Source organism: Oryctolagus cuniculus, chromosome 9 (genome assembly GCF_964237555.1).
Source record: "Oryctolagus cuniculus chromosome 9, mOryCun1.1, whole genome shotgun sequence".
Taxonomy (NCBI): Eukaryota; Metazoa; Chordata; class Mammalia; order Lagomorpha; family Leporidae; genus Oryctolagus; species Oryctolagus cuniculus.
The window spans coordinates 72,199,002-72,225,021 of record NC_091440.1 but is presented as its reverse complement, the minus strand read 5'-3'; the positions used below and the strand labels follow the sequence as shown (position 1 = coordinate 72,225,021).

General features: G+C 39.4%; 1 protein-coding gene and 1 pseudogene across 4 annotated transcripts in view; one reads left to right on the top strand and one right to left on the bottom strand.

Annotated features, from left to right (window-relative positions):
* Window positions 1–26,020, top strand: part of LOC127487170 (uncharacterized) — a 399,814-nt gene that overhangs the window by 347,821 nt on the left and 25,973 nt on the right. The gene's annotated exons all lie outside the window — the stretch shown is intronic.
* Window positions 2,141–26,020, bottom strand: part of LOC138843812 (serine/threonine-protein kinase Nek3-like) — a 91,740-nt pseudogene continuing 67,860 nt past the window's right edge.

Sequence of the window (26,020 nt, the reverse complement as noted above, 5' to 3'; positions counted from 1 at the left end):
GTGGCAGTGCCCTGGAGCATGAGGGATTAATCCTGGGAAGATTAGCTCCTTTCTTTGCACTGAGGCCTCCTGTGCTCCCTGCCTACATCTACCAAGTGCTTGCTTCCAAAATGGGTTCTCTTCTCCCTTGTGTCACTGTGCATCTCACACACAGGTATTCTGATAGTTGCCTGGGTTCTGAATTGTGATAGGCTCAGGTTTCTGGTTTCTGAGGTACACAAACATATCATGAGTACATATTTTCTGACCTGGCTCACTTTTTTACATCTAGGTAGAAAACACAAACAGGTTACACGCAGACACTGACAGGCTGTAAATTAACTGTGTGTTGTCATAACGACTCCAAAATGGTTTCCCATGCAGATAACAGAAAACAAGCTCACCTATTATTGACATTCTGGTTAGGGACAACCAAAATGTCTGTCAACGGATTATCATCCCTGTGAAAACAAACGGAAAAAAAAAAAAACCATCAGACAATTTGGATGAAATGATGCTCTTTCCAGACAGGAGTTTCAGGGAACAAAGAATAAGTCATACATGCGAAAGCCTAGAGACACATGATGGGAACTAAAGCCACAGTTTAGGATCATGGCAGCGAGACCTGTAAGCCTGCCTCAAAATACGCTTGTGTGTGTATGTGAGGGGGCGTGTGTCCTTGTGAATGTAATTATTTACTAGAAATAGAAGGAAGCAAGGGGAAGCACCAATGTGATGGTTAAGATTCCTTCCCCACATTCTGTTCTCTGTCTCGTTCTGGTCAATGTCAGAGAACTTTGGGAAGTGAGAGGGAAATGACAGTGTAGGGATGGGGAAATCCATCTGGATAAAAGTGGACGTAAGGTTACAAATAAAGGGGTGGGGAAAATGCTGGAACAATGACAGTTGAATGGCAAAAATTAGTCCCTGGTAGCCATTTGGTTAGCCTGAAGCCAGTAATGTAGGTCAGCATCTACCTAAACTATAAGATTGTATAAACTGAAGAGAGAGCATGAGATCAGAATGATTATTTTTCTTTGTACTTTGTTTCTAGTATACCTTATTTTTTAGAGAAAATTTATTTGTGGAAAAATTAAAGTACTGAAAGTTTCCATATACTGATTATACTCATTCTGTCTCAGACAGTTTCTTCTATTCCTAACACCTTATATTCTTGTGGTACACTTGCTAATATACCAAATAAAACCCATAGTTGAGGTCCATTCATTGTATTGCACAGTTCTATGTGTTTTGCTAAATGCATGGTGTCATGGTCCATCATTACAGCATAAATTTCCCTGCCCTAAAACTTCCCTGTCTCCTACCTATTCATTCCTCTACTCATCCACCAGTGCCTGACAACTACTGCTCATTTTTCCTGTCTCTATACCTTTCTAGAATGTCATATAGCTAGAATCATATAGTAAGTAGCCTTGTCATATTGGCTTCTTTAACTTAACCATATGCATTCAAGGTTTCAGCAAGCTTTGTCATGGCTACATGGTTCAAATATTTTTAGTGCTGACAAATATGCCATTTTATGTACATGCTGGTTTGTTTATACACTCCTCTATCGAAGGATATGTTGGTTGCTTCCAATTCTTAATAATTATGAATAAAGCTGCTAGAAATATCTGTATGTCAGTTTCCATGTGGACATAACTTTCAAGCCAATTGAGTAAATACTTAAGGGTGCATTTTCTGGGTTGTATAGTGAGACTATGTTTGGCTTTGCAAGAAACTGTCAAACTGTTTTGGAAGGTGGCTGCATATTCTTGCATTCCCACCAGCAATGAATGAGGGTTCCCACTGCTCCACATCCTTGCCAGTATTTGGTATTTTCAGTATATTGGTATATTTCAGTATTTTGGCATATTTCAGGGATTTTAGCCCTTCTAATAGACATTTTTTTAGTATCTTATCGTGTTAATTTGCAATTCTCTACCACTGTATGACTGTGAGCATGTTTTGATATGCTTAAGGACTGTCTGTATATCTTCAGGGTGAGGTGTCTGGTCAAAGGATTGTTATGTTTTCCCACAAAAATCATTCCTTAAGAACAGGTCTTCAAAGAAGGAGGTACCTTTCTCTGAAGGGAGGAGAGAACCTCCACTTTGAATATGACCTTGTCTAAACAAGATAAGAGTCGGTGAACTCAAAAGGCTTCCATAGCCTTGGAAACTCATGACTGTTGCATAGGGAGATTACTGATGCCATAAACAGGAGTGTCAATTTGTAAAGTCAACAACAGGAGTCACTGTGCACTTACTCCTCATGTAGGATCTCTGTCCTTAATGTGCTGTACATTGAGACTTAATGCTATAATGAGTACTCAAACAGTATATTTCGCTTTGTGTTTCTATGGGGGTGCAAACTGTTGAAATCTTTACTTAATGTATACTAAACTTATCTTCTGTAAAAAAAAAAAAAAAGAAGAAGAAGAAATTATTAATTCCCAACTTGACTCTCGCTGGGATTAAACATGACAATAGGTCTGAGCTGATTTCATCATCATTTAAAAAATCATCTATTAGTTTTCACTTTATGTTTGTGTGGGAGCTAACTGTTGAAATCTTTACTTAATGTACACTAAACTGATCTTCTGTATATAAAGAGAATCAAAAATGAATCCTCATGTGAATGGAAGGGGAGAGGGAGTGGGAAAGGGGAGGGATGCGGGTGGGAGAGATGTTATGGGGGGGAAGCCATTGTAATCCATAAGCCGTACTTTGGAAATTTATATTCATTAAATAAAAGTTAAAAAAAAAAAAGAAAAAGGACTTGGATATCAAGAATTCCAAACTGAAAGAGAAATATGTGACAACATGCTGTGGATTTGTACTTAACAATGGAGAGTTTAGATTAATTATAGAGTTAAAGTCAGAAACAAACTCTACAATAAAAATGTTTTGGTAATTGTTAAATAAATCATTCCTTTATCATTACTTAATGGCCCTTGTTACAAATGACAATTTCCTTACTTTGAACTCTGCCTTTTCTGAAATTAATACAGCCATTCTTGCTTTTTCAAAATTAGTGTTAGCACGAAATGGCTTCCTCTATTCTCTCATTTTTATTCCACTTGTGTCTTTATACGTAAAGTAGGTTTCTTGCAAACACTATTTGGTTGGATATTATTTGTGATCGTTTCTATCTGACCCTATCCTTTAGTAATGTTGTATTAGGTTAGTTACATTTAAAGTGACTTTAATACAGTGATATTAATCGGTGACTTTTTCATACTTCTCTGAGTTCACTGTATAAAAGTCCTTTAACCCCTTTACCCACATGGGAGACCTAGAAGAAGCTCCTGGTTCCTAGCTTCAGCCTTGCCCAACCCTGGTCCTTGGGCCCATTTGGGGAGATGGCCAGGGGATGGAAGCACTCTCTATTTCTCTTCTCTGTAAAATAAACAAAGAAATCAGCCGGCACCGTGGCTCACTAGGCTAATCCTCCGCCTGTGGCGCCGGCACCCAGGTTCTAGTCCCGGTTGGCATGCCGGTTCTGTCCCGGTTGCTCCTCTTCCAGTCCAGCTCTCTGCTGTGGCCCAGGAAGGCAGTGTAGGATGGCCCAAGTCCTTGGGCCCTGCACCCACATGGGAGACCAGGAACTTTGGGGGACATCGCTGTGGTGTAGCGGGTAAACCCCAGTCTGCAGTGCCAGGCCTCTCACATGGGTGCTGGTCGTGGCTTAGCTGCTGCACTTCTGATCCAGCTTTCTGCTGGTGCACCTAAGAGGGCAGCAGAGGACTCCTGCACCCACATGGGAAACCTAGAGGGAGCTCCTGGCTCTTTAGTTCATACTGGCCCAGTTCCAGCCATTGCAGCCATTTGGGAAGTGGACCAGCATTTGCAAGGCCTCTCTCTCTCTGTCTCTATCTCTGTCTCTGTCTCTGTCTCTGTCTCTCTCTCTCTCTACCTACCTACCTCTCTAACACTTTCACATGAATAAAAATAATTCTTTTAAAGAATTTGTTTGAACTCACCATTCATTAGGGTCTTCCATAGTGACAGAGTTCAGTTTACCCTGGTTTGGGCTAAGAGATTATAAAGCAAAAGTACACAATCAGAAAGGATGCTGATTTTAAGCTAAGTTTTTCAGATGAAATCAGTACAGTTATTCTAGATACAAATGGATTTTTACTCATATGTTTGGGGGTCCTTCCAAAAGTTTGTGGAAATTAAATAAGAACGTAAGTACTTTAGTGCAAAATAATTTTATTTTTATTTATTAATGATGTTGATTCATCCATGTGTGACCTATTATAAACTTACTTTGTTGGATCCGAGAGCTATAGGTACTCATAAACTAGGTGGTCTTTAGTCACTACTTAAACCCAGTGTTGATGTTATTAGGAACACGACTTCATATTTCAGGTATAAACTTCTTAGTGATATGAACTTAGTAATGCTCTAGATATAATTAAAACTATTATTAACTTAGTCCCAGAGAGAGATAGCCCTTTGTGGTGTCACTTCCTTCAACTCAACTTCAATTTGTAGGGACACATCACTCTCACCTCACCTAAATTCTTGATTCTCAAGTCTCACCTTCACCTCCTTACTTTCACCCATGTTTGTGGTTCTTGTCCATGAGATATGGTCAGGTAGCTGCAGACCTGAGTCAGGGTTCATTCATCCAATAGTGTGTCTGGCATGGGTTATGGGTGTCTTGAGGCTTTGGGACATTTCTAGGGTCTGTTAGTTTTATTTTTCTGTGCTTAGGGCTCCTCTTCTCTGTGCTCAATTTTACCTTCTCCTTAGTGCAAACAGGATTCCTCCTCAATTCCTTTTTGTTATAGAATGAATATTGTCCCCCGAATTTGATTGTTTCTATCCTTAGCCTTGTAACTCACAATGTGAGCTGATGTGCTAATAGGCTCACTGGAAACTAAGCAGTTAAGACGAGGTTCTATTGGCATAGAGTGAGCTCCTGATCCAATATGACTGGTGCCCTTATAAAAAGAAAAATGTGAACGCAGGCACAAACAGAAAGCATGCCATGTGCATATGTGAGCAGAGACCTGGGTAAGGAATCTAAGTGCCAAGGAATACCATAGATGGACAGCAATTGGCAATAGCTAGGAGAGAGGCATAGAACAGATACGTTGTTACTGACCTCCAAAAAGCCTATGTGCAGTAGTTCATTTTCCAGTTCTAACCCCTAGGTCTGTTATATAATAAACTTGTTTAAGACACTCAGCTTGTCATGTGTTGTTACATTAGCTCTAGCAAATGAACACTGCCCACTCTACTACAGTTGCATGCACAAATGATCTGATAGTTTTCCAAGAATTTTGGAACTAGTTATCAAGATGGGAAGAAGTCTGTTTCTTCTGACCTGTTCCTCTTTTATAGAACTGGATGCAAAAAAGGAAAAAAAGTTACAAACAAAAGCTGGCACTGCCAATACTTTAGAAACAGTTTTGAAGGAAATCTACATTTAATATGTATTTAGACATATGTGTATATATCTGTATACAAGTAGGTATCTGACCTTTCATTTTCGACTCCGCCATGAGTGGATACTGCTTCATTTAGAGCAGGGCTGAGGATTAAATTGTACATAATCAAACACCACGTGAATCCATGAACTTCACTTTTTATTCAAATTAGTTGTAATTGATCTACAATTTTAAATTGGTTAAACTAAAAAGTCGCAGTTATTTAAAAATTTCAGATGAAATCAGTACAGTTATTCTAGATACAAATGGATTTTTACTCGTATGTTTGAGGGTCCATCCAAAAGTTTGTGGAAGTGTGTCTGGCATGGATTATGGGTATCTTGAGGCTTTGGGACATTCCTAGGGTCTGTTAGTTTTATTTTTCTGTGCTTAGGGCTCCTCTTCTCTGTGCTCAATTTTACCTTCTCCTTAGTGCAAACAGGATTCCTCCTCAATTCCTTTTTGTTATAGAATGAATATTGTCCCCCGAATTTGATTGTTTCTATCCTTAGCCTGGTAACTCACAATGTGAGCTGATGTGCTAATAGGCTCACTCCTTTTTGTCCAAAGTAAAAAAGTTTTATATGGTGGAAATTAAGTTCTTAGGCCTATAAAGTAAATATTCATGCCTCAAGACTTTTTGAAAATTTTATTAACTGTAACAATTTCATTATCTATGGGTTTAATGATATTAAAACACATGTACACAGCATACACTGACCAAATCAGGGTAATTAGCATTTTCATCTCATTATTCTTTCATTATGTTTGGAGATGCTGAGGTTCTCTCTTCCAGTTCTTTGTGAACTATGTAATAGGCTATCGTCACCCCACTGTGCTGTGGAACTCTAGGACTTTCTCCTTCTAACTTTCTTTCGATACCCATTGTGCAGCCACTCTCTGTAACTACCTCCTAGACCTCTTCAAGTTCTAAGTACCTATACCTCTTGTCCCATCTGATTTCCTGCTTTAACAGCCTCCCTCTCACCATCTCCTTGATTAAACCCATCATGGTTGCCTTTCCTGCTCCATAGATAGGGTTGACTCACTGCAGGCTAGAAGCAAGAGTTCCACCCAGTGTGATGGTGGGTTTGGGCTGAGTGGATTAGCCTCACGTGGTGGCAGTGCCCTGGAGCATGAGGGATTAATCCTGGGAAGATTAGCTCCTTTCTTTGCACTGAGGCCTCCTGTGCTCCCTGCCTACATCTACCAAGTGCTTGCTTCCAAAATGGGTTCTCTTCTCCCTTGTGTCACTGTGCATCTCACACACAGGTATTCTGATAGTTGCCTGGGTTCTGAATTGTGATAGGCTCAGGTTTCTGGTTTCTGAGGTACACAAACATATCATGAGTACATATTTTCTGACCTGGCTCACTTTTTTACATCTAGGTAGAAAACACAAACAGGTTACACGCAGACACTGACAGGCTGTAAATTAACTGTGTGTTGTCATAACGACTCCAAAATGGTTTCCCATGCAGATAACAGAAAACAAACTCACCTATTATTGACATTCTGGTTAGGGACAACCAAAATGTCTGTCAACGGATTATCATCCCTGTGAAAACAAACGGAAAAAAAAAAAAAAACCATCAGACAATTTGGATGAAATGATGCTCTTTCCAGACAGGAGTTTCAGGGAACAAAGAATAAGTCATACATGCGAAAGCCTAGAGACACATGATGGGAACTAAAGCCACAGTTTAGGATCATGGCAGCGAGACCTGTAAGCCTGCCTCAAAATACGCTTGTGTGTGTATGTGAGGGGGCGTGTGTCCTTGTGAATGTAATTATTTACTAGAAATAGAAGGAAGCAAGGGGAAGCACCAATGTGATGGTTAAGATTCCTTCCCCACATTCTGTTCTCTGTCTCGTTCTGGTCAATGTCAGAGAACTTTGGGAAGTGAGAGGGAAATGACAGTGTAGGGATGGGGAAATCCATCTGGATAAAAGTGGACGTAAGGTTACAAATAAAGGGGTGGGGAAAATGCTGGAACAATGACAGTTGAATGGCAAAAATTAGTCCCTGGTGGCCATTTGGTTAGCCTGAAGCCAGTAATGTAGGTCAGCATCTACCTAAACTATAAGATTGTATAAACTGAAGAGAGAGCATGAGATCAGAATGATTATTTTTCTTTGTACTTTGTTTCTAGTATACCTTATTTTTTAGAGAAAATTTATTTGTGGAAAAATTAAAGTACTGAAAGTTTCCATATACTGATTATACTCATTCTGTCTCAGACAGTTTCTTCTATTCCTAACACCTTATATTCTTGTGGTACACTTGCTAATATACCAAATAAAACCCATAGTTGAGGTCCATTCATTGTATTGCACAGTTCTATGTGTTTTGCTAAATGCATGGTGTCATGGTCCATCATTACAGCATAAATTTCCCTGCCCTAAAACTTCCCTGTCTCCTACCTATTCATTCCTCTACTCATCCACCAGTGCCTGACAACTACTGCTCATTTTTCCTGTCTCTATACCTTTCTAGAATGTCATATAGCTAGAATCATATAGTAAGTAGCCTTGTCATATTGGCTTCTTTAACTTAACCATATGCATTCAAGGTTTCAGCAAGCTTTGTCATGGCTACATGGTTCAAATATTTTTAGTGCTGACAAATATGCCATTTTATGTACATGCTGGTTTGTTTATACACTCCTCTATCGAAGGATATGTTGGTTGCTTCCAATTCTTAATAATTATGAATAAAGCTGCTAGAAATATCTGTATGTCAGTTTCCATGTGGACATAACTTTCAAGCCAATTGAGTAAATACTTAAGGGTGCATTTTCTGGGTTGTATAGTGAGACTATGTTTGGCTTTGCAAGAAACTGTCAAACTGTTTTGGAAGGTGGCTGCATTATCTTGCATTCCCACCAGCAATGAATGAGGGTTCCCACTGCTCCACATCCTTGCCAGTATTTGGTATTTTCAGTATATTGGTATATTTCAGTATTTTGGCATATTTCAGGGATTTTAGCCCTTCTAATAGACATTTTTTTAGTATCTTATCGTGTTAATTTGCAATTCTCTACCACTGTATGACTGTGAGCATGTTTTGATATGCTTAAGGACTGTCTGTATATCTTCAGGGTGAGGTGTCTGGTCAAAGGATTGTTATGTTTTCCTGCAAAAATCATTCCTTTATCATTACTTAATGGCCCTTGTTACAAATGACAATTTCCTTACTTTGAACTCTGCCTTTTCTGAAATTAATACAGCCATTCTTGCTTTTTCAAAATTAGTGTTAGCACGAAATGGCTTCCTCTATTCTCTCATTTTTATTCCACTTGTGTCTTTATATGTAAAGTAGGTTTCTTGCAAACACTATTTGGTTGGATATTATTTGTGATCGTTTCTATCTGACCCTATCCTTTAGTAATGTTGTATTAGGTTAGTTACATTTAAAGTGACTTTAATACAGTGATATTAATCGGTGACTTTTTCATACTTCTCTGAGTTCACTGTATAAAAGTCCTTTAACCCCTTTACCCACATGGGAGACCTAGAAGAAGCTCCTGGCTCCTAGCTTCAGCCTTGCCCAACCCTGGTCCTTGGGCCCATTTGGGGAGATGGCCAGGGGATGGAAGCACTCTCTATTTCTCTTCTCTGTAAAATAAACAAAGAAATCAGCTGGCACCGTGGCTCACTAGGCTAATCCTCCGCCTGTGGCGCCGGCACCCAGGTTCTAGTCCCGGTTGGCATGCCGGTTCTGTACCGTTTGCTCCTCTTCCAGTCCAGCTCTCAGGAAGGCAGTGTAGGATGGCCCAAGTCCTTGGGCCCTGCACCCACATGGGAGACCAGGAACTTTGGGGGACATCGCTGTGGTGTAGCGGGTAAACCCCAGTCTGCAGTGCCAGGCCTCTCACATGGGTGCTGGTCGTGGCTTAGCTGCTGCACTTCTGATCCAGCTTTCTGCTGGTGCACCTAAGAGGGCAGCAGAGGACTCCTGCACCCACATGGGAAACCTAGAGGGAGCTCCTGGCTCTTTAGTTCATACTGGCCCAGTTCCAGCCATTGCAGCCATTTGGGAAGTGGACCAGCATTTGCAAGGCCTCTCTTTCTCTGTCTCTGTCTCTCTAACTCTGCCTGTCAAAAAATAAAGAAATCTTTAAAGCAAATACAGATTTTGTAATACTTTATAATATTCTCTTTTGGTTTTTGAGCATTATGAAATCATGACAATAATTGAGAAAATAATACTTCTCGAGTGAGCATTTTAATACCATAACTTAATTTGTATTAATTCAATTATCTGACACTTCAAAGGTATCTATAAATAGACTTTAGATATAGTTTTTGGTCTGCCTGGTGATAATGTAATTGTTTGGAGATCCATATTAGCATCATTTTCATATTTCTGGGTTTTCACCCTTTTCTGCATTGAAAATTTAGGGTATGCAGATATGGCTGAAGAGCCCATGAGATTATATTAGGCATGGAAAGCCAAGACACTCTCAACAAAAAGAAAAAAGAAGAGCTAAATGAAAGATCTCTGCTAGTGAGATGCCAGTGGAAAGAACAGGGCCATCAAAGAAGGAGGTGCCTTTCTCTGAAGGGAGGAGAGAACTTCCACTTTGACTATGACCCTGTGGGAATAAGATCAAAGTCAGCAAACTCAAAAGGCTTCCATAGCCTTGGCAACTCATGACTAGAGCCTAGGGAGATTATTGATGCCATAAACGAGTGTCAACAACAGGAGTCACTGAGTATTTACTTCTCATGTGGGATCTGTCCTTAGTGTGTTGTCCAATGTGAAGTAATGCTATAACTAGTACTGACACAGTATTTTACACTTTATGTTTCTGTGTGGGTGCAAACTGATGAAATCTTTACTTAATATATACTAAATCGATCTTCTGTATATAGTGATAATTTAAAATGAATCTTGATGTGAATGGAATGGGAGAGGGAGCAGGAGATGGGAGGGGTGTGAGTGGGAGGGAAATTATGGGGGGGGAAGCCATTGTAATCCATAAACTGTACTTTGGAAATTTATATTTACTAAATAATAAAAAAAGAAATAAAAAAAGAAAATTTTTCTTCAGATTAACTTTCAGACATCACATGTGCCTCACAAATTTCAAAAATGAAATTAATGGTTCTTAAATTTCACAAGAAAAAAAAATTTCACAAGAAATTCCTTTGGCAAAACCTGTCTCAAATGAACACATCAGCATCTACTCTTCTGATTATCCTTCAGACATATTCAGTTTGATTAAGCCAGCATCTCTGAAAGGTTTCTAATGGAACAGTAGTCTGAAATTATTAATACAAAATAAAAGCACTTATATTTCAGGTGCTATTGAAATACTTTACATATAATAATTCCTTAATTCTCATAATAATCTTATGAAGTTTACAGGATTATCCCAATTTGATAGATGAAAGCAATTAGCCTCAGAGAGGGTGACTAACTTGCCTAGTATCACCAAGTAGAAAGTAGCAGACATGAGATTGAAAGTCTCTTATCCTTAATACTTACCTGACTTTTCAAATGTTTATTCAAGTTTGGGAAATTGATTGCACACATTTTGCTTGTTTTTAAGGATTTATTTATTTCAAAGGCAGAGTTATGGAGAGAGAGGCAGAGAGAGAAAGAGAGAGAGAGAGAGAAAATCTTACCTGTGCTGGTTCACTCCTCAAATGGCTCCAACAGCCAGACTTGGGCCAGGCTGAAGCCAGGAGTCAGGAGCTTCATTCCTGGGCCCAAGTACTTGGACCATCTTCTGCTCCTTTTCCAGGCACATTAGCAAAAATGTTGGATCAGAAGAGGGGCAGCTGGGACATCCCATATGGAATGCTAGTGCTGCAGTTGGTGGGCTTACACCACTGTGCAGCAGCGCCACCCCAGCATATTTCTTTTATAAATACCATGGATCTCTAAAAGCTGACCAGAATATGCTGCAGTTCCTGACTTATTTGAACACAAACCTCATACTGCCAAAAGTATAAGAAACACATTACAGAAAGAGTATGTTAAATGCTATTTAATTGTCCCTTTAGCAAACCAATTTTGTACTCAGCAATAGATCAAAACTCTAAGAACAGACAGATATAATTATTATATTATTCCTCAAATATTTAGAAAGAAGACTATAGTCTAGATGTTCCAATAATTTTTGCCTGGGCTGAGGGTCCTTGAATGTAGTCGTTCAAGTATTATGCTGGTCTTCTGATATCCTTGAAGCATATCTGATAGGTATCTGCTATCTCTCAACAGGAAGATCAACAGGAATGTGTTGGGGATATAGCAATAAATCACCTTAAGGGAAAATGTTCAGACTGCCAAAAGGGGGAATATGAGTTTTTTGATGCAGGTAGCCTCATTGAATGATTATCAGGTTTTCCTGATGGGTTCTACTGAGGAAGAGAGCTGGTCAATATTCAAATTACTCCTCAGATCCAGCTGACAGACTAGGACAGCTAATCATATTTCTTGGGGCACCAATCTATCTGGGAATGAGACATCCATACAATAAATGGGATATAGTTCCAATATTCAGGAGGCAAAAACTCTTAAACCAATGGCTGCAGATAGGACCACCTAGCGGACAAGTCTCTGGTATACACTTACAGATATCATTCAGATTCTTAAATTGTGCTTATCCAAGGGGGAACTATCTGTATAATCATTCATCTGATTCACAGATTTTAATTTTCATACAGTTTTAGCATTTTCATGCTAAGTTGTAAGCCCCAGTGTCACTAATAAAAACACATTTGTAGCCTTTATTTTGGTAATTAACAACAATTCAGGTGTTTATCAAGACAAAACAACTGAAGCCCTTGTGGTGGCCTCTATGTGGAATGGTTTCCTGAGTTGGACCTAGCTTATCATTCCAGAACACATCATCCTCTGGTAGGGCAACCAGATTTCCCATAGGAAAAGCATAAAGTGATGGGCACATGCATATTATCACACCATCCAAACTAGTGTTTTTAAGGACATTTCAGGCATAGATTAACAAGATCTTTATTCTGTGAGCTTGACAAATTTCATCTCTATACAGTTTATATTTAGCCAGAATGAATGCACAGATTGCCTATCAGATTAACTAAAGTTGAAAGTTATGTTTAAAATTCAGTACATTAGAATAATATCACTTACATATCAGTATTTTTCTTTTTAGAGAACCAGCGATACTGACGATTCTTTTTGAATCTCTTCATATCGCCATGCGGTTAAATTCGATCCATAATCTAAGAAAAGTAAAAGCACTTGTGAATTTTATATTCCATGTGTTTAGACACCTATCATATCCTTCAAAGGAGAAAGACAAAGACTCACATAGAACTTATTAGGTATGGATCAGCATTTCTAAGGTCCTGAATCTGTAAATGAAGGAAATCTACAGTATCATGTAATTTGATAACTTATGTGGAACATACATTCTTTATTTGCCCTTGGTAAAAAGTAGAAGAAAACATTCCAAAAGTAGAAGAAAACATTTTTTGAAGATTCAACGATATTTACATTTACCTGCAGTACATTTTTTAAAAGCTTCTTTGCTGTTAAAATATTATTTATTATTTGGATTACAGAATTATAGAGACAGAGATACAGAGTGAGAGAGAGCAAAATCATCTATCTGATGCTTCACTCCCCAAATGTCCACAATGGCTGGAGCTCTGCTAATCTGAAGCCAGGAGCCAAGAACGTCTTCTGGATCACCCACATGGATTCAGGAGCCCAAGCACTTGGGCCATCCTTGGCAGCTTTGTTGAGCCATTAGGGGAGCTGGATTGGAAGTGGAGCAGCTGGGACTCGAACTGCACCCAAATGGGATGTTGGCACTGCAGGCATTAGCTTTACCTACTATGCCAGAGCAGCAGCCTTACCCACTACACCACAGCACTGGCCCCAGAATAGACATTTAAGATCATCCAATTGCTACCCAGAACCAGAAAATGAAACAGAATCTGTTTCAACTCAATAGCTGTATCATCATAGTGACTTATGATATTTCCATCCTGAAACATTCTGTAGAATAAATCAAAGAAACGTGAGAAAAAGAGATGTGTCCCTCAACATTACACCCAGTAGCTTTGTGTCATGTAAGAAAATTGGAAGTCACAGGAAAATAAGACATTGCCAATCACATTGCCAGGGAAAAACAACATGATGACTACATTTAGGCAGTCAGAACTGTACCATAAGTCCCTAAACTCTTGGCAAAGAGAGAAAAATAATTTAATATAAAAATAATTATTTTTAAAAATAAATCGTCCAATTTTGGGCATAAATGTTGATTTTGAGTTTTGGACCCATGCCACAGCCATCTGTAAATTTCATACATTTGAAAGGATACCAACTCATTGGCAGAAGGGGTAGAAATTCCCAAGCTCCCAGTCTACCATCTAGTGCTCCAGAGATGTGCTAGAGGCACATCTTTAGATGTGAACCAGGGTGACCCAAGGCAAAGTGGGATTTCTAGGAATATTTTTTCTCTTACTATTCCTCAGAAGAGGCTAGAAACAACAGGATACAGTAGCTCTCAGTATTGTGCACTCCTGTAGTTTTCTCTAAAAGGGAGGTAACTTTTTTAAGATCTTGATTCAAGTTTCCTCTCCTACTATCCTTCAGAATAATGGTTTTCCCTTTTTTCATAGTTTCTTGTGTGTGTGTGTGTGTGTGCATTTATACATATATACATATATATATATATATATTCCTTTTCTTATTTTTAATTGCCCCAAATCAGAATTTGTTAAGTCAAATCTTCACTCAATTCCTTGCCAGCAACAAGGTCACTGCTACTTAACCAATATTGACTTAGTTGTTCACTGGTCCCAGAGGGTAAGGGAGATTTGGGAGGTCCCCCAGAGGGGAGAGGAATGTTTATCAGTGCTCTTCTCACCATTGGGCTCAAGGCTATCTTCCCATCTATGAGCCCTAAAGACTCTCAGCCCATCCCCACTCCCTTCCCTCCTTTTTCTCCAGCTATACACCTCCATTCTTTTCATGAGAATGAGAGGGCAGGGGATAGGATAGGGGGACCTTGCTCTGAGACCCTTACCACCATGTCCTATGCCTTTGGCTGCGAACATGCCAATGAAAGAATAAGAGTTCCATGTCCATGGCAACCACAGATTCTGGTGGTCTTGAGATCATTGTGAGGAAAGAATGGAATGAATTTGGTCCCAGACTGCAAAGATTTTTTTTAAAGACACATGCTGTTTGTTTGAAAGATGGGTGACAGAGTACACCAACATCAAATACTCCAGAAGAATAATCTCAAAGCAGAGATTGTTTTATCTGTTATTTTTTCTTTTGTGTATAATGGAGGGGCTTCTTACACACACAGATATTTCAAAAACTAGCTTTATTTTCTTTGTGGGTTGGAAGACTCAATACTGTTAGGATGTCAGTTCTCCGACAAAATGGAGTACAAATTCAATGCAATCTCAACCAAAAATTTCAGTCAGCTTTAAGAAAATTTTGGTAGAAATTGGGAGTTGTTTCTAAAATTCATGTGGAAATATAAAGGAATTCCAAAATCCAAACAACTTTGATACAAGAACAAAGTTGAAGGGCAAACATGAGTTGATGTCAAGACTTTTTAGGACAGACATAAGTAAAAATAAATCAATAAAACAATCAAAAGAATAACAAAGAATCAAGAATCAAAGTATATACCCACACAAATAGACAACAAAGATAGAAAGGGAAATCAGCCACGCAGGATAGTATTTTCAAAAAATGGTGGTTGATTGATTGAAAAATTAACCTCAGTATGTAAGTCTCATCATATCAAAAACCAGAGAAATAAATGCAAAACTCAAAATCAATAAAATTTCAGGAGAATACTCTATGGCCTGTATTAAAGTTTTCTAGATACAACACCAAAAACATGATCCACAAAATAAAAACTGACCAATTGGTCTTCATCAAAATTTAAAACTTCTCTCCAAAAGACAGTTAAGAGAATGAGAAGGGATTACACAGTCTGGGAGAAAATCATTCCAAAGCATATATTTTAAAGAGACATCCAAGAGATACCAAGGTGGCAGAATGGAAAGATAACTGCTATAGTCAAAGGGAAGACAGTTAAAAAACATGGAGAGAGTGCAATCTCAGGGAGCAGTTAGGAAGAAAACTGCAGTGGAAACTCCACAGGAGTTAGAAGGACACTGTAGATCTAAGTGGAGGGTGTGGACATGCAGCATGAACACAGACACAACACAGGCCCCCAGCAGCCAAGAGCCTCAGCAACACCTTTGGAGGGGAATGAGGTGAGAATAAACTACGGCAGCCTAAGCCACCAGCCATAAAGCTGTGTGTAGACATGAGTCTGGCTTGGAGCCCTGTGGGGGACAGTGTACCTGCCAACTTAAAGGAAAACAAAGGAGGCTGTTTCTCTCTCCTCCTGACCACCAAACCATGGTGTCCTGTAATTAGCTGAGAGGGTGGGTGTCATTTGATCATAGGTAACAGCTGCATCAGCTTGTGTCTGTACACCCAGCAACCACCCAAGAGGAGATGCCTGTGTCTAGCTGGGAGAATTGACAGGTGACTGGACACCCATGACTGTGGGAGCCTTGTGTGCAAGGACTGTGAAAAAAACTGTGTCAGTGTGGGAGGGTGCAGGGTGTGGCTGGGTCTCTGGGGAGTTGCAGTGGGCAGGTCCACACACTCCAGGCTCATTGATTGCTTTGGGAAGGCCATTACTGAGGGATCTGTGCTTACATTAAAGACTGCATGGATCCTTTTTCTGTTTCATGTGGCAGCATGGATGAATATTGCACCCATTGGGGATAGCACCTGCATTTTTACCTTGGAGGAGAGGAGGTGAGCATGAAACTATGCCAACAGAGCTCATCAAACTCTCAACACTAATAAAAAAAAAAGATTGACATTTGCCACATTCATCTTGGGTGTCACTCTGGACATTCCCCTCACTCTGGAGCACTGAATGGAGCTTTCTGGCAACACCCAGCACAGACCTCTGAAAGAGCAGACACTACACTGTGCCACAGAGGCATAGTCCAAAGATAAAAGCCACCAAGAGAAACAAGCACCAGCAACAAATATCTCCACAAATGCTTAAAATAAACAAAGAAAATCTAGAATCAAATAGGGAAGACTACATGACACCCCCAAAGGAACACAATACTTCAATACTAGAATGTGAAGATGGAAAGTCTGATGAAATGCCAGTAACCAGTTTCATAAAACTGATTGTAGGATTATTTAGAAGTAATGAGGGGCAAATTCATGAATTCAAGCAATCTATATGTGACATGAATTAAAATGTTTCTCATGAAATTGAAATATTAAAGAGAAATCAAAATAAAATATTACAAATTACAAATGAAGAATTCAATAGATCAAATAAAAAATGGGGTAGGAAGCTTTAACAACAGACTCAGTGAGGCAGAAGAAAGAATATCTGAGTTAGAAGATAAGTCTCTGGAAATTTTACAGTCAGATCAAAAATAAAGAAATTAGAAAACTTAAAAACAATGTTGAAGATTCATGGGATACTCAAAGGACCCAACATACGGGTCTTTTCCTACTCCTCTTTCTTCAAATGGAAATCTCTCCTTCTTCAGCCCACTCTAGCAGAGACCCACAAATGGGAAACCTGAGTTTCCTAAGGGATTGTTTGCCCCCAACTAAAAATGACAAAAATACTTACTGGAAGAGCCATGCCTTTCATGACTTCTGCTTCTGTTACCCAATTTAACCTAAGAAAGACAAAAAGTTCTCGACAGATACTATAGTGTTCTCAAGGACAGTAAATTTCACAAAAATCAACTGTTTTCTTTCATTGTATTATGTTTCTGCGTGTGTGGTGTTGATAGAAATATCTAGGTGTGTATGAGAGCAATTAAAAAGGTTCATGAAAATGGATTTGAACAATAAGTTTATATTGATGCAAACATTCTGAAATACCAGCATACATAACTCATATTTCCATTCACTCTTCCTTTTAAAAAAGATTTAATTGGAAGGTGGAGTGACAGAGCGTGGAAGAGAGTGAGTGAGAATGAGAATGAGAGAAAGAGATAGCTACCCTTTACTGGGTCACTCCCTAAATGTGGGGAGCAACTGGGAGCAACTCGGACTAGACTAAGTTACTGGAATTAAGACTTATTCTATGCATCTGCTTTCCCACAATATGGCGCTGAGAAGGGAAACAGCTTCTACACAGCTGCCTCCAGTTCAACCAATAAACTGTGGGACCTGCTCCTGATTGGAGGAGAGCAGCGTACTCGGTGTGTGGGTAGCAGAGTTGGGATTGGTGGAAGAGGACTATAAAGGAGGAGAGAGACGGCATGCACAGGGAACATCTAAGGGGAACATCTAGCTGAAGGAACACCTGTGCAGCCCCCCGAGAAAGCCGGCCGGCGGTGTGCCGCTCCCCTGCGGAAGTGGGGAATGCGGCCAGGGGGAACTGCCCTTCCACGGAGGTGGAAGGGATAGTAGCCAACCCGGGAAGAACCAGCAGCAAACCCGGGGAGGGCCGAGCAGACGAAAGAACAGCGCAGGGTCCTGTGTTACTCCTCCACGAACAGGGGGAGCGACACCTAAATGGCCTCAAAGACTAGGGCTGGATCAGGCCAATGTCAGGAGACAGAAACTCCATCTCATTTTTGCATGTGAGTGACCAGGCTCAACTTTGGGCCATCAGCCGTGTCCTTCATAGATGTATTAACATGAAGTTGGATTGGAAGGGGAGCATCCAGAACTCTTTTAGCTGGGATGAGTTAAAAGACAGAGACAGACTCAATGGATTAAAAAAGAGAACCCATCAATGGATTAAAAAAGAAAACTCATCTATTTGCTGCCTACACTGTCAAAGAGGCACACAGACTGAAAGTGAAAGGAGGGAAAATGATATTCCATGTGCTTTTTGATGATTATTCATGCACACACCCATACATATGCACACATAACACATAAACACACACAAATAAATATATGTAATCTGACAAAAATGCAACCCTAAAAGACTAGGGATTAAAGTATTCGTTCACTCTGGATATACTTCTGTTTTAAGAGTCCTGAGATAGTCATTATTGTCACATGGAGCATCATTTTTAAATTTTTAAAAATACCTACCACATTCAAATTAATGATATGCACACGTGTATTTATATATCAATCAGTTCACAAGTAGTAGCTTAATTTTAAGGATTGTATATAGTTACCTGTGTCTTTCAGGGGGTTCATGTATACATATACACATATTGCATTTGTTTTTCATTCATTTATCATTGCTGGATTCCATATAACTAATGATGTTGATTCATTTGGGTGTGAGCTAAGGGAATATAAAGATATATAGTCAGAAATCACACAAGATTTTATCTTATTATTTTATACTTTAAGCTCTCAAAATTACAAAACAAAGAATATTAAAAACTGCAAGAGAAAAGTATCAAGTTAACTTTAAGAGCAATCCTATTAGAATTGTAACAGATTTTTCAACAGAAACAATACAAGCCAGGAGAGAATAGAATGATATATTCCAAGTTCTGGAAACAAAAAGTCTAGCAGAATGCTTTAACCAGCTTAGCTATATTTCATAAGTGAAGAGAAATATAATTCTAAGACACACAAAAATTGAAGAAATTTGCCTCTATCAGATCAGCTTTATAAACAATGCTTAAAGAAGTCCTATAAATAGAACCAAAGAAAGATAACTATCATGATGGAAATACATGAAATTATTGAATTTCTGACATTGACTTGCTTGCTGAAAGTGGCAGAAGATGCTGGTTTATTCCTCAAATGGACACGATAGCCAGGGTGAGTACAGGCCGAAACTAGGAGCCAGGAAGTCCATTCTGGTCTCCCACATGGGTGGGAGGGGCCCAAGTCCTTGAGACATCTTCCCACTGCTAGCTTTAATACTGAGCTGGATTGGAAGCACAGCATCAGGGAATTGAATGGTCACTCTGAGACAGGATGACATTACAAGTGGCAAGTAAACCTCTGCTCCACAACACTGGTTCCCTTCCTCAAACTTTTTGAAATGTCTTTATTCATTGATTTGGACCTTACATTTCACTGATGGGTCTTCATAGATTCCTGATGTCAATTCAGTCAAGTAAGATCAAAAGGATTAAAGAATAGTACATAGGCATAAATCATATGTGAATATGACTTACTTTTTCAGTCAAGTGATCACATGTATCCTAAAGCTTGATTTTTTCTTTTTACAGGCAGAATTAGACAGTGAGAGAGAGAAACAGAGAGAAAGGTCTTCCTTTTCCCTTGGTTCACCTCCCCCCCAAATGGCCGCTATGGCCAGCATGCTGCACCGATCTGAAGCCAGGAGCCAGGTGCCTCCTCCTGGTCTCCCATGCGGGTGCAGGGCCCAAGGGCCTGGGCCATCCTCCACTGCACTCCCGGGCCACAGCAGAGAGCTGGACTGGAAGAGGGGCAACTGGGACAGAATCCGGCGCCCCAACCGGGACTAGAACCTGGGGTGCCGGTGCCGCAGGAGGAGGATTAGCCTAGTGAGCTGTGGCGCTGGCCTAAACTTGATGTTTTAATATGCATCTGCATGTTACTACTTTGAGTCTGGTGTTTTAAAATTAGGAATGAGTTTATATGGTGGTAATGATTACCTTAGGCTGGTAAAAATAGTACTATGTCCAGTTTTATGTTGTTATCATCTTAACACCGATATGTGAAAGGCTTTTGTGGTAGAATTTATTTCAAATTCAACTTCACTTTCTGATTACACATTGCTCTTACTAAATCAAATGCCATTACTTCTTAGGTACACCTATCACCTCCTTACTTTCATTCCAAATGACTGTTTTTCCTGCCCCTCAGAAACATTCAAGTAAATTTATGTGTGAGTGGCTCCATCTTGTGTGTTGGAGAGTTTGGTGTCAGGGATAAAGCTCATATGCTGGCAGAGACCTGAAGGATGAGGAACACACCCTGGTTCCATTAGCTCCATTCTCTGCTGCAGGCTCCACTTCTTCCTATCCACTGGCACCTCCTGGCTTCCAATAAGGCTCTTTCCTTTCATCCATCAGTACAGTAAAGTCTAACACACAGGCATTCTGAAAATTTCCTTAGAGCTTTTCTAGGGGTTATTAGATTTGAATACTAGCAGGAGGAAGAAGTATTCCTCTTATGACATGTTCTTCTTTTACCCAAATTCATGCAAAAACAGGAAAATGACCTACATATGCTTCTGTGAAAATATATGAAAAGAGTCTCCAACACTCCCTTCTGCCATGCTCCTCTCAGGAATTTTGCCAAATCTCAATCATCATGATTTTCTGTGTATATTTGTGTGAGTATTCACATTTGTATGTGTACATGTAATTAGCATATATATCTATATCTATCTGACAAAGTGTATTCATCCATATATCTTTTTTAAAATATAATTTTACTTATTTGAAAGAGTTTCAGAGAGAGAGGTAGAGACAGAGAAAGAGGTCTTCCACCTGCTGGTTCACTCCCCAAATGGCTGCAACAGCCAGAGCTGATCCAAAGTCAGGAGTCCAGAGCCTCCTCCGGGTCTCCCATGTGGGTGCAGGAGCCCAGGGACTTATTTCACCCATCACTGTCTTTTCTGTCTATGAGATAGGGTAGAACAGCTGCAGGCCTGTGCAGAGGCATCTGCCAAAATAATATTGGGTCTGTGGCACCAGCCTCATATGGTGGCAGAGCTTGGAAGGAGAGGCACACATCCAGGTTCCAGTTGATCTTATCATTTCTGGGAGGGCTCTGCTGCTCCCTTTATACTACTTCCTGTTCTTGGCTACAAATAAAAATCTTTTCTTTACTAGAGGAGTCAAGTGGAGACTAGTATATGGGACACCTGACAATTTTCTAAGGGATTGACTGCAACAAAGGGGAATAAGCGAACTGACTGGAAGAGGCATGCCTTCCATGACCAGTCTCTCTTATGTACAACTTGAACCCAGAAAAAAGAAAGTTTGCTACAGACCACACCATCAGAATATTTAGAAAGTGGCAAAGGCATATTGCATTGCAAGGATATTGCCAAGAACAAATTTTACAAATGTCAACAGCTTTCATTCTGTGATGTGTTGGTGGGTGTTGACAGAAATATCTAGGTGCATGTATAAGTATATATATAAATATACATTTACATGGTCACATACTTATCTTCTCAAGTTATTTGTGCTCATACTTGGTAACACCTTGACCATACATAACTGACTCCAATTTATTTGGGTGTGGGCTCAGATATAAAAGTACATAGTCAGAAAGGTATAATTTTAACTTTTTTCTATCAAATAGCTACAGTTGCTCCAGATAAAAACTATTTGGTGTTTATCTGTGTGTATGAGAGTCCTTTAGAAAATTTATAGAAGTGAAATGCAAAGGTAAGTTTTTTAGTGCAAAATAATTTTTAAATCAATGCATCATAATTTTCTTCAAGCATTTACCTTAAACTTTGAAGATGCCTTTTATACATGGATTTTAATAACTTTAAATACATGTCCATAACTTTTGAAAGTTCTTTGGTATATCACTGCTTGAATGTGATGTGTTATTTATTACTAGAAATGATTACAACATGTCGTGGTGAGGATCTCTTTTGGTCATGTTTACTAGGGGTTCTATGAGCTTCCTGTACTAGGATGTCTCTGTCCTTCTCCAAACCCTGGAAGTTCTCTGCAAGCATCTCACTAAAAAGGCCTTCTAATCCTTTCTCTCTCTCCATGCCTTCAAGAACTCCTAGAACCCGAATGTTGGTTTTTTTAATAGTATCCTGTAGATTCCCAACAATATTTTTTTAGATTTATAATTTCCTCTTCTTTTCTTTGGTTTGACTGTAAACTTTCCTGTGCTCTGTCTTCTAAGTCCAATATTCTCTCTTCTGTTTCACTGACTCTGTTTTTAAGGCTCTCTAATGTGTTTGTCATTTGATCTATTGACTTCTTCATTTCATTTTGATTTCTCTTCACTATCACACTTTCCTGTTCTACTAGTTTCTGCGTTTCATTTTGATTCCTCCTTAAGATTTCATTTTCTCAAAGGAGATTTTCTATCCTGTCCAGTAAGGAATTCCATAGCTCAAGCATTTGTTTTTGAAAACTTCTAATTGTTCTTATCATAAATTTTTTGAAATCTGTATCCCTCTCATCATCTTCATAATCTTGGCCTGGGGTGTCTTGTTCATTTGGCGGTGTCATAATGTCTTCCTTGTTCTTGTTTCCTCAGTTTTTGCATTTGTTGCTTGGCATTGTGGAGATATTCTTTGGATTCTTCTTCCCTCGCTGTGGTGTTTTTTCTTGTTAAACTATGACTGTATTAAGTGGACTGTCTGCTTTTAATGGAGCCTTAGAGGCTTGAGATGGGTGTGGCCTGAGAGTTCTGTTTGGTTCCTCAGGGTTAAGGGTGTGCCAAAGGTGACACTCACAGGTTAGGTATGATAAATCTCTCTTTCTTTTTTTGATTCAAAAGGGAAGTAATTCCACACAGCTGAGCAGAACTAGAGGTAGTTAGCAGGCAAATGATATACCCACAGGAGCCAGAGATTGGAAGCTCTTTCCCAAGGACCACACAGGGAATCTGTACTGCCCTCAGTGTGGGCTCAAATTCTCCTGCAGTCTCCCACTGGGTTGCCAAGGTTACCAAATTGTAGCATCTCTGGAGAGTACTCATGTGAATTCCGTGAGTTCTCTCCCCCACCATCTCTTTTTTCACAGTCTCAGTTCAGTAGCACCACACATTCACTAGGTCCTAATCTCCTGCTATTTCACCGCCCCCAGAGTCAGGTTTTTCTGCTTGGCTGAGGGTGGGTGCAGACCTGAGGTCACCCCTCTTATGACGTATGTCCAAGATGGCACCTGCTCTTTGTTTTGCTCACCTTTGAGAGGTGAGCAGAGAGAGAGAAACTCGTGTCCGTATCAGTCACTTTTTTTTTCCCTCTCTCTACTAGATAACCTGGTGAACTTTTCCCCATGGGGTCATTCCCTCTAGTCTCCTCTTTCTGCTTGCCCACCGGTGTCTCGGGCTATTGAGGTTCAGCTCACCTCACATTCCAGTGCTTGTGCGTTGATTCTGCTGCTGGTGTCCCAAACTGTGGACTCCCACGCTCTCCACGCAGGTCCACTGTGAATCACTAGTTCCAGAAGGGTTTCCTCTGCTGTTTCTTCCCCTACTCTTCCTTGAACCTGCAGTATCTCCACTTTTATTAAACTGTCTCTGAAGGGAGCACACTGATAGTCCTGGAAGAATTTATTTTCAAATTCAACTTTAGTTAATAGGTGCATGTCACTCTCATTCCACATAAATTCCTGATTCTCATGTCCCTCCATTTACTCACTACTTTCATTCATCATTGCCTTTTCTGTCCATGAGATATGGTAGAACAGCTGTGGGCCTGAGCAGGGGCTTCCTCCAAAATGATGTTGGGTTTTGGGGCACTGCCCTCACATGGTGTCAGAAATTAGAAGCTGAGGCACACATCAAGGTTCCAGTAGATCTTATCATTTCTGGGATGAACCCACTGTTTCCTGTCTACTAGCTCATCAAACTTTGCTCCAAATAGGATTCGCTTCCTCAATGGGCTATTCTAGTGGATACTAACGAATGAGACAGCTGACAATTTCCTAAGGAATTGTCTGCTACTAAGAGTGACAAGTCTACTGACTGGAACAGATGTGCCTTTCACAACCAGTGTACCTCATGCATAATTTGATCTCAGGAAAACAGAAAGCTCTCCACAGATCCTACAGTAAGAAGACTTAGAAAGTATCAAGACACCCTGTGTTTCTAAGGATACTCCCAAAGGTGAATTTTACTAATCCCAACCTCTTTCCTTCTTTCATTGCATTATTTTGGCAGATGTTGACAGAAATATTTATCTGTGATTTTATATATATATATATATGTTATATATAATGTTATATATATGACAGATACATATAAATACATATATATACTTGTGTATATGTATATCTTTTAAAATTTATTTGAATTCACCTTTCATTGAAGTTGTCCAAATCGTTAATGACTCCAATTCACCTTGGTATGGCTAAGAGATTATAAAATAAAAGTACACAGACAGGAAGGATGCATGATTTTAACAAGTTTTTTGCATCAAATCACTGTTATTCTAGATACAAACAGATCTTTATTCATATGTTTGAGGGTCCTTCAAATAGTTTGTGGAAATGAAATGGAAAGATATTTTACTAGTGCAGAATAATTTTGAAATCCATAAATTTCCTTAATTGCAATTGCTATCTAACTTTTGAAGACCTCTTTTATGTATGAATTTCAAATATTTAAATACCATTTTCCTCAAATCTTTGGAAGTTCTTGGTATATCACTGTTTGTGATGTGCTACTGAAATGAGGCCTTCTACACCAATAATGAATATCTTCATCCTGAGAAAATCTACTTCCAGAATTATGTAAAACTATTATTACCTTAGTCCCAGTGAGTGACTTTTTTTTAGTGACAGATTTTACTTAAAATTTATTTTAAAATTCTACCTTAGTTTACAGGCATACATCACTCTCACTCCACTTAAATTCCTGGGTTTCAAATGCTCCCTCTTCTCGCTGCTTTTACCTATCACTGTCTTTTTCTGCCCATGGGATATGGTAGAGCTGCTGCAGCTTTCCCTCAAATGATTTTATGTTTGGGGCACCACCCTCACATGGTGGCAGAGCTTGGAGGGTGAGACACACATCCAGGTTCCAGTAGAACATCTCAAATCTCCATCTCTCTGTGTATATATGTGATTGTGTGTCTGTGTCCATTTACATATATATCTGTTTACATATACAAATATATTTATATAGAGCTCACCTTTCATCAGTGCCTTCATCACTAGTTATTGTTAAGTCACTTAAAGAGATGCTGGAGGATTAATAAATTATACAATAAGATACAACATAATTTTCTAGATTTTATTTTAGTTCAAATTAGTTACAAATGTTCTTTAACTTAAAAACCGATCGACCTTTAAAAAAACTTTTGAAAAAGTTAAAATTGAGACATGTTAACAAGTTAACAACTCCAGATTTTAGTTCTTTACTACTGAACCTAACCACAATGAGTAACAGTATTTATTTCAGAATTCGCCCTGAGTTTGCAGATACCTATTCTCTTGCCCCATCCAATTTCATGATTCTCAAGAATATTCACCATGTCAGTCTTCATGAATCATAATGTCTCTACAGCCCCTCAGGTAAGGTCAAACAGACCAGAGGTAGCAACTCCTTTAACGTGATGATATGTTTGTGGTTGGCACCAGCCTCACATGGTGGCACAGCTCTGGAGAGTAAAGGGTACATCCAGGATACACTGGCTTTATGCTTTTATGTGGAGGGCACCTCAGCTACTGTCACTGCCACTATTCCATCCCGATGGCTTTCTCTGCAGCTTTGGCCTACTCTAGTAGAGTGTCATACAGACATTCTGATACTTTCCTAAAGGTTTTAGCTGCTACAAACTAAGGGTGAAGTAAGGAGTAACAAGAGAAGTGCAAGGAGTAGGAGTAAGACAACTCCATTTTCAAACTATTCTTCTTCTTTCTATGATGATTCAAAGGACAAAGAATATTACATACCGAAGCTTCCCATGAAAGGAACATTACAAATGGCGTGGTAGAAATTCTGTA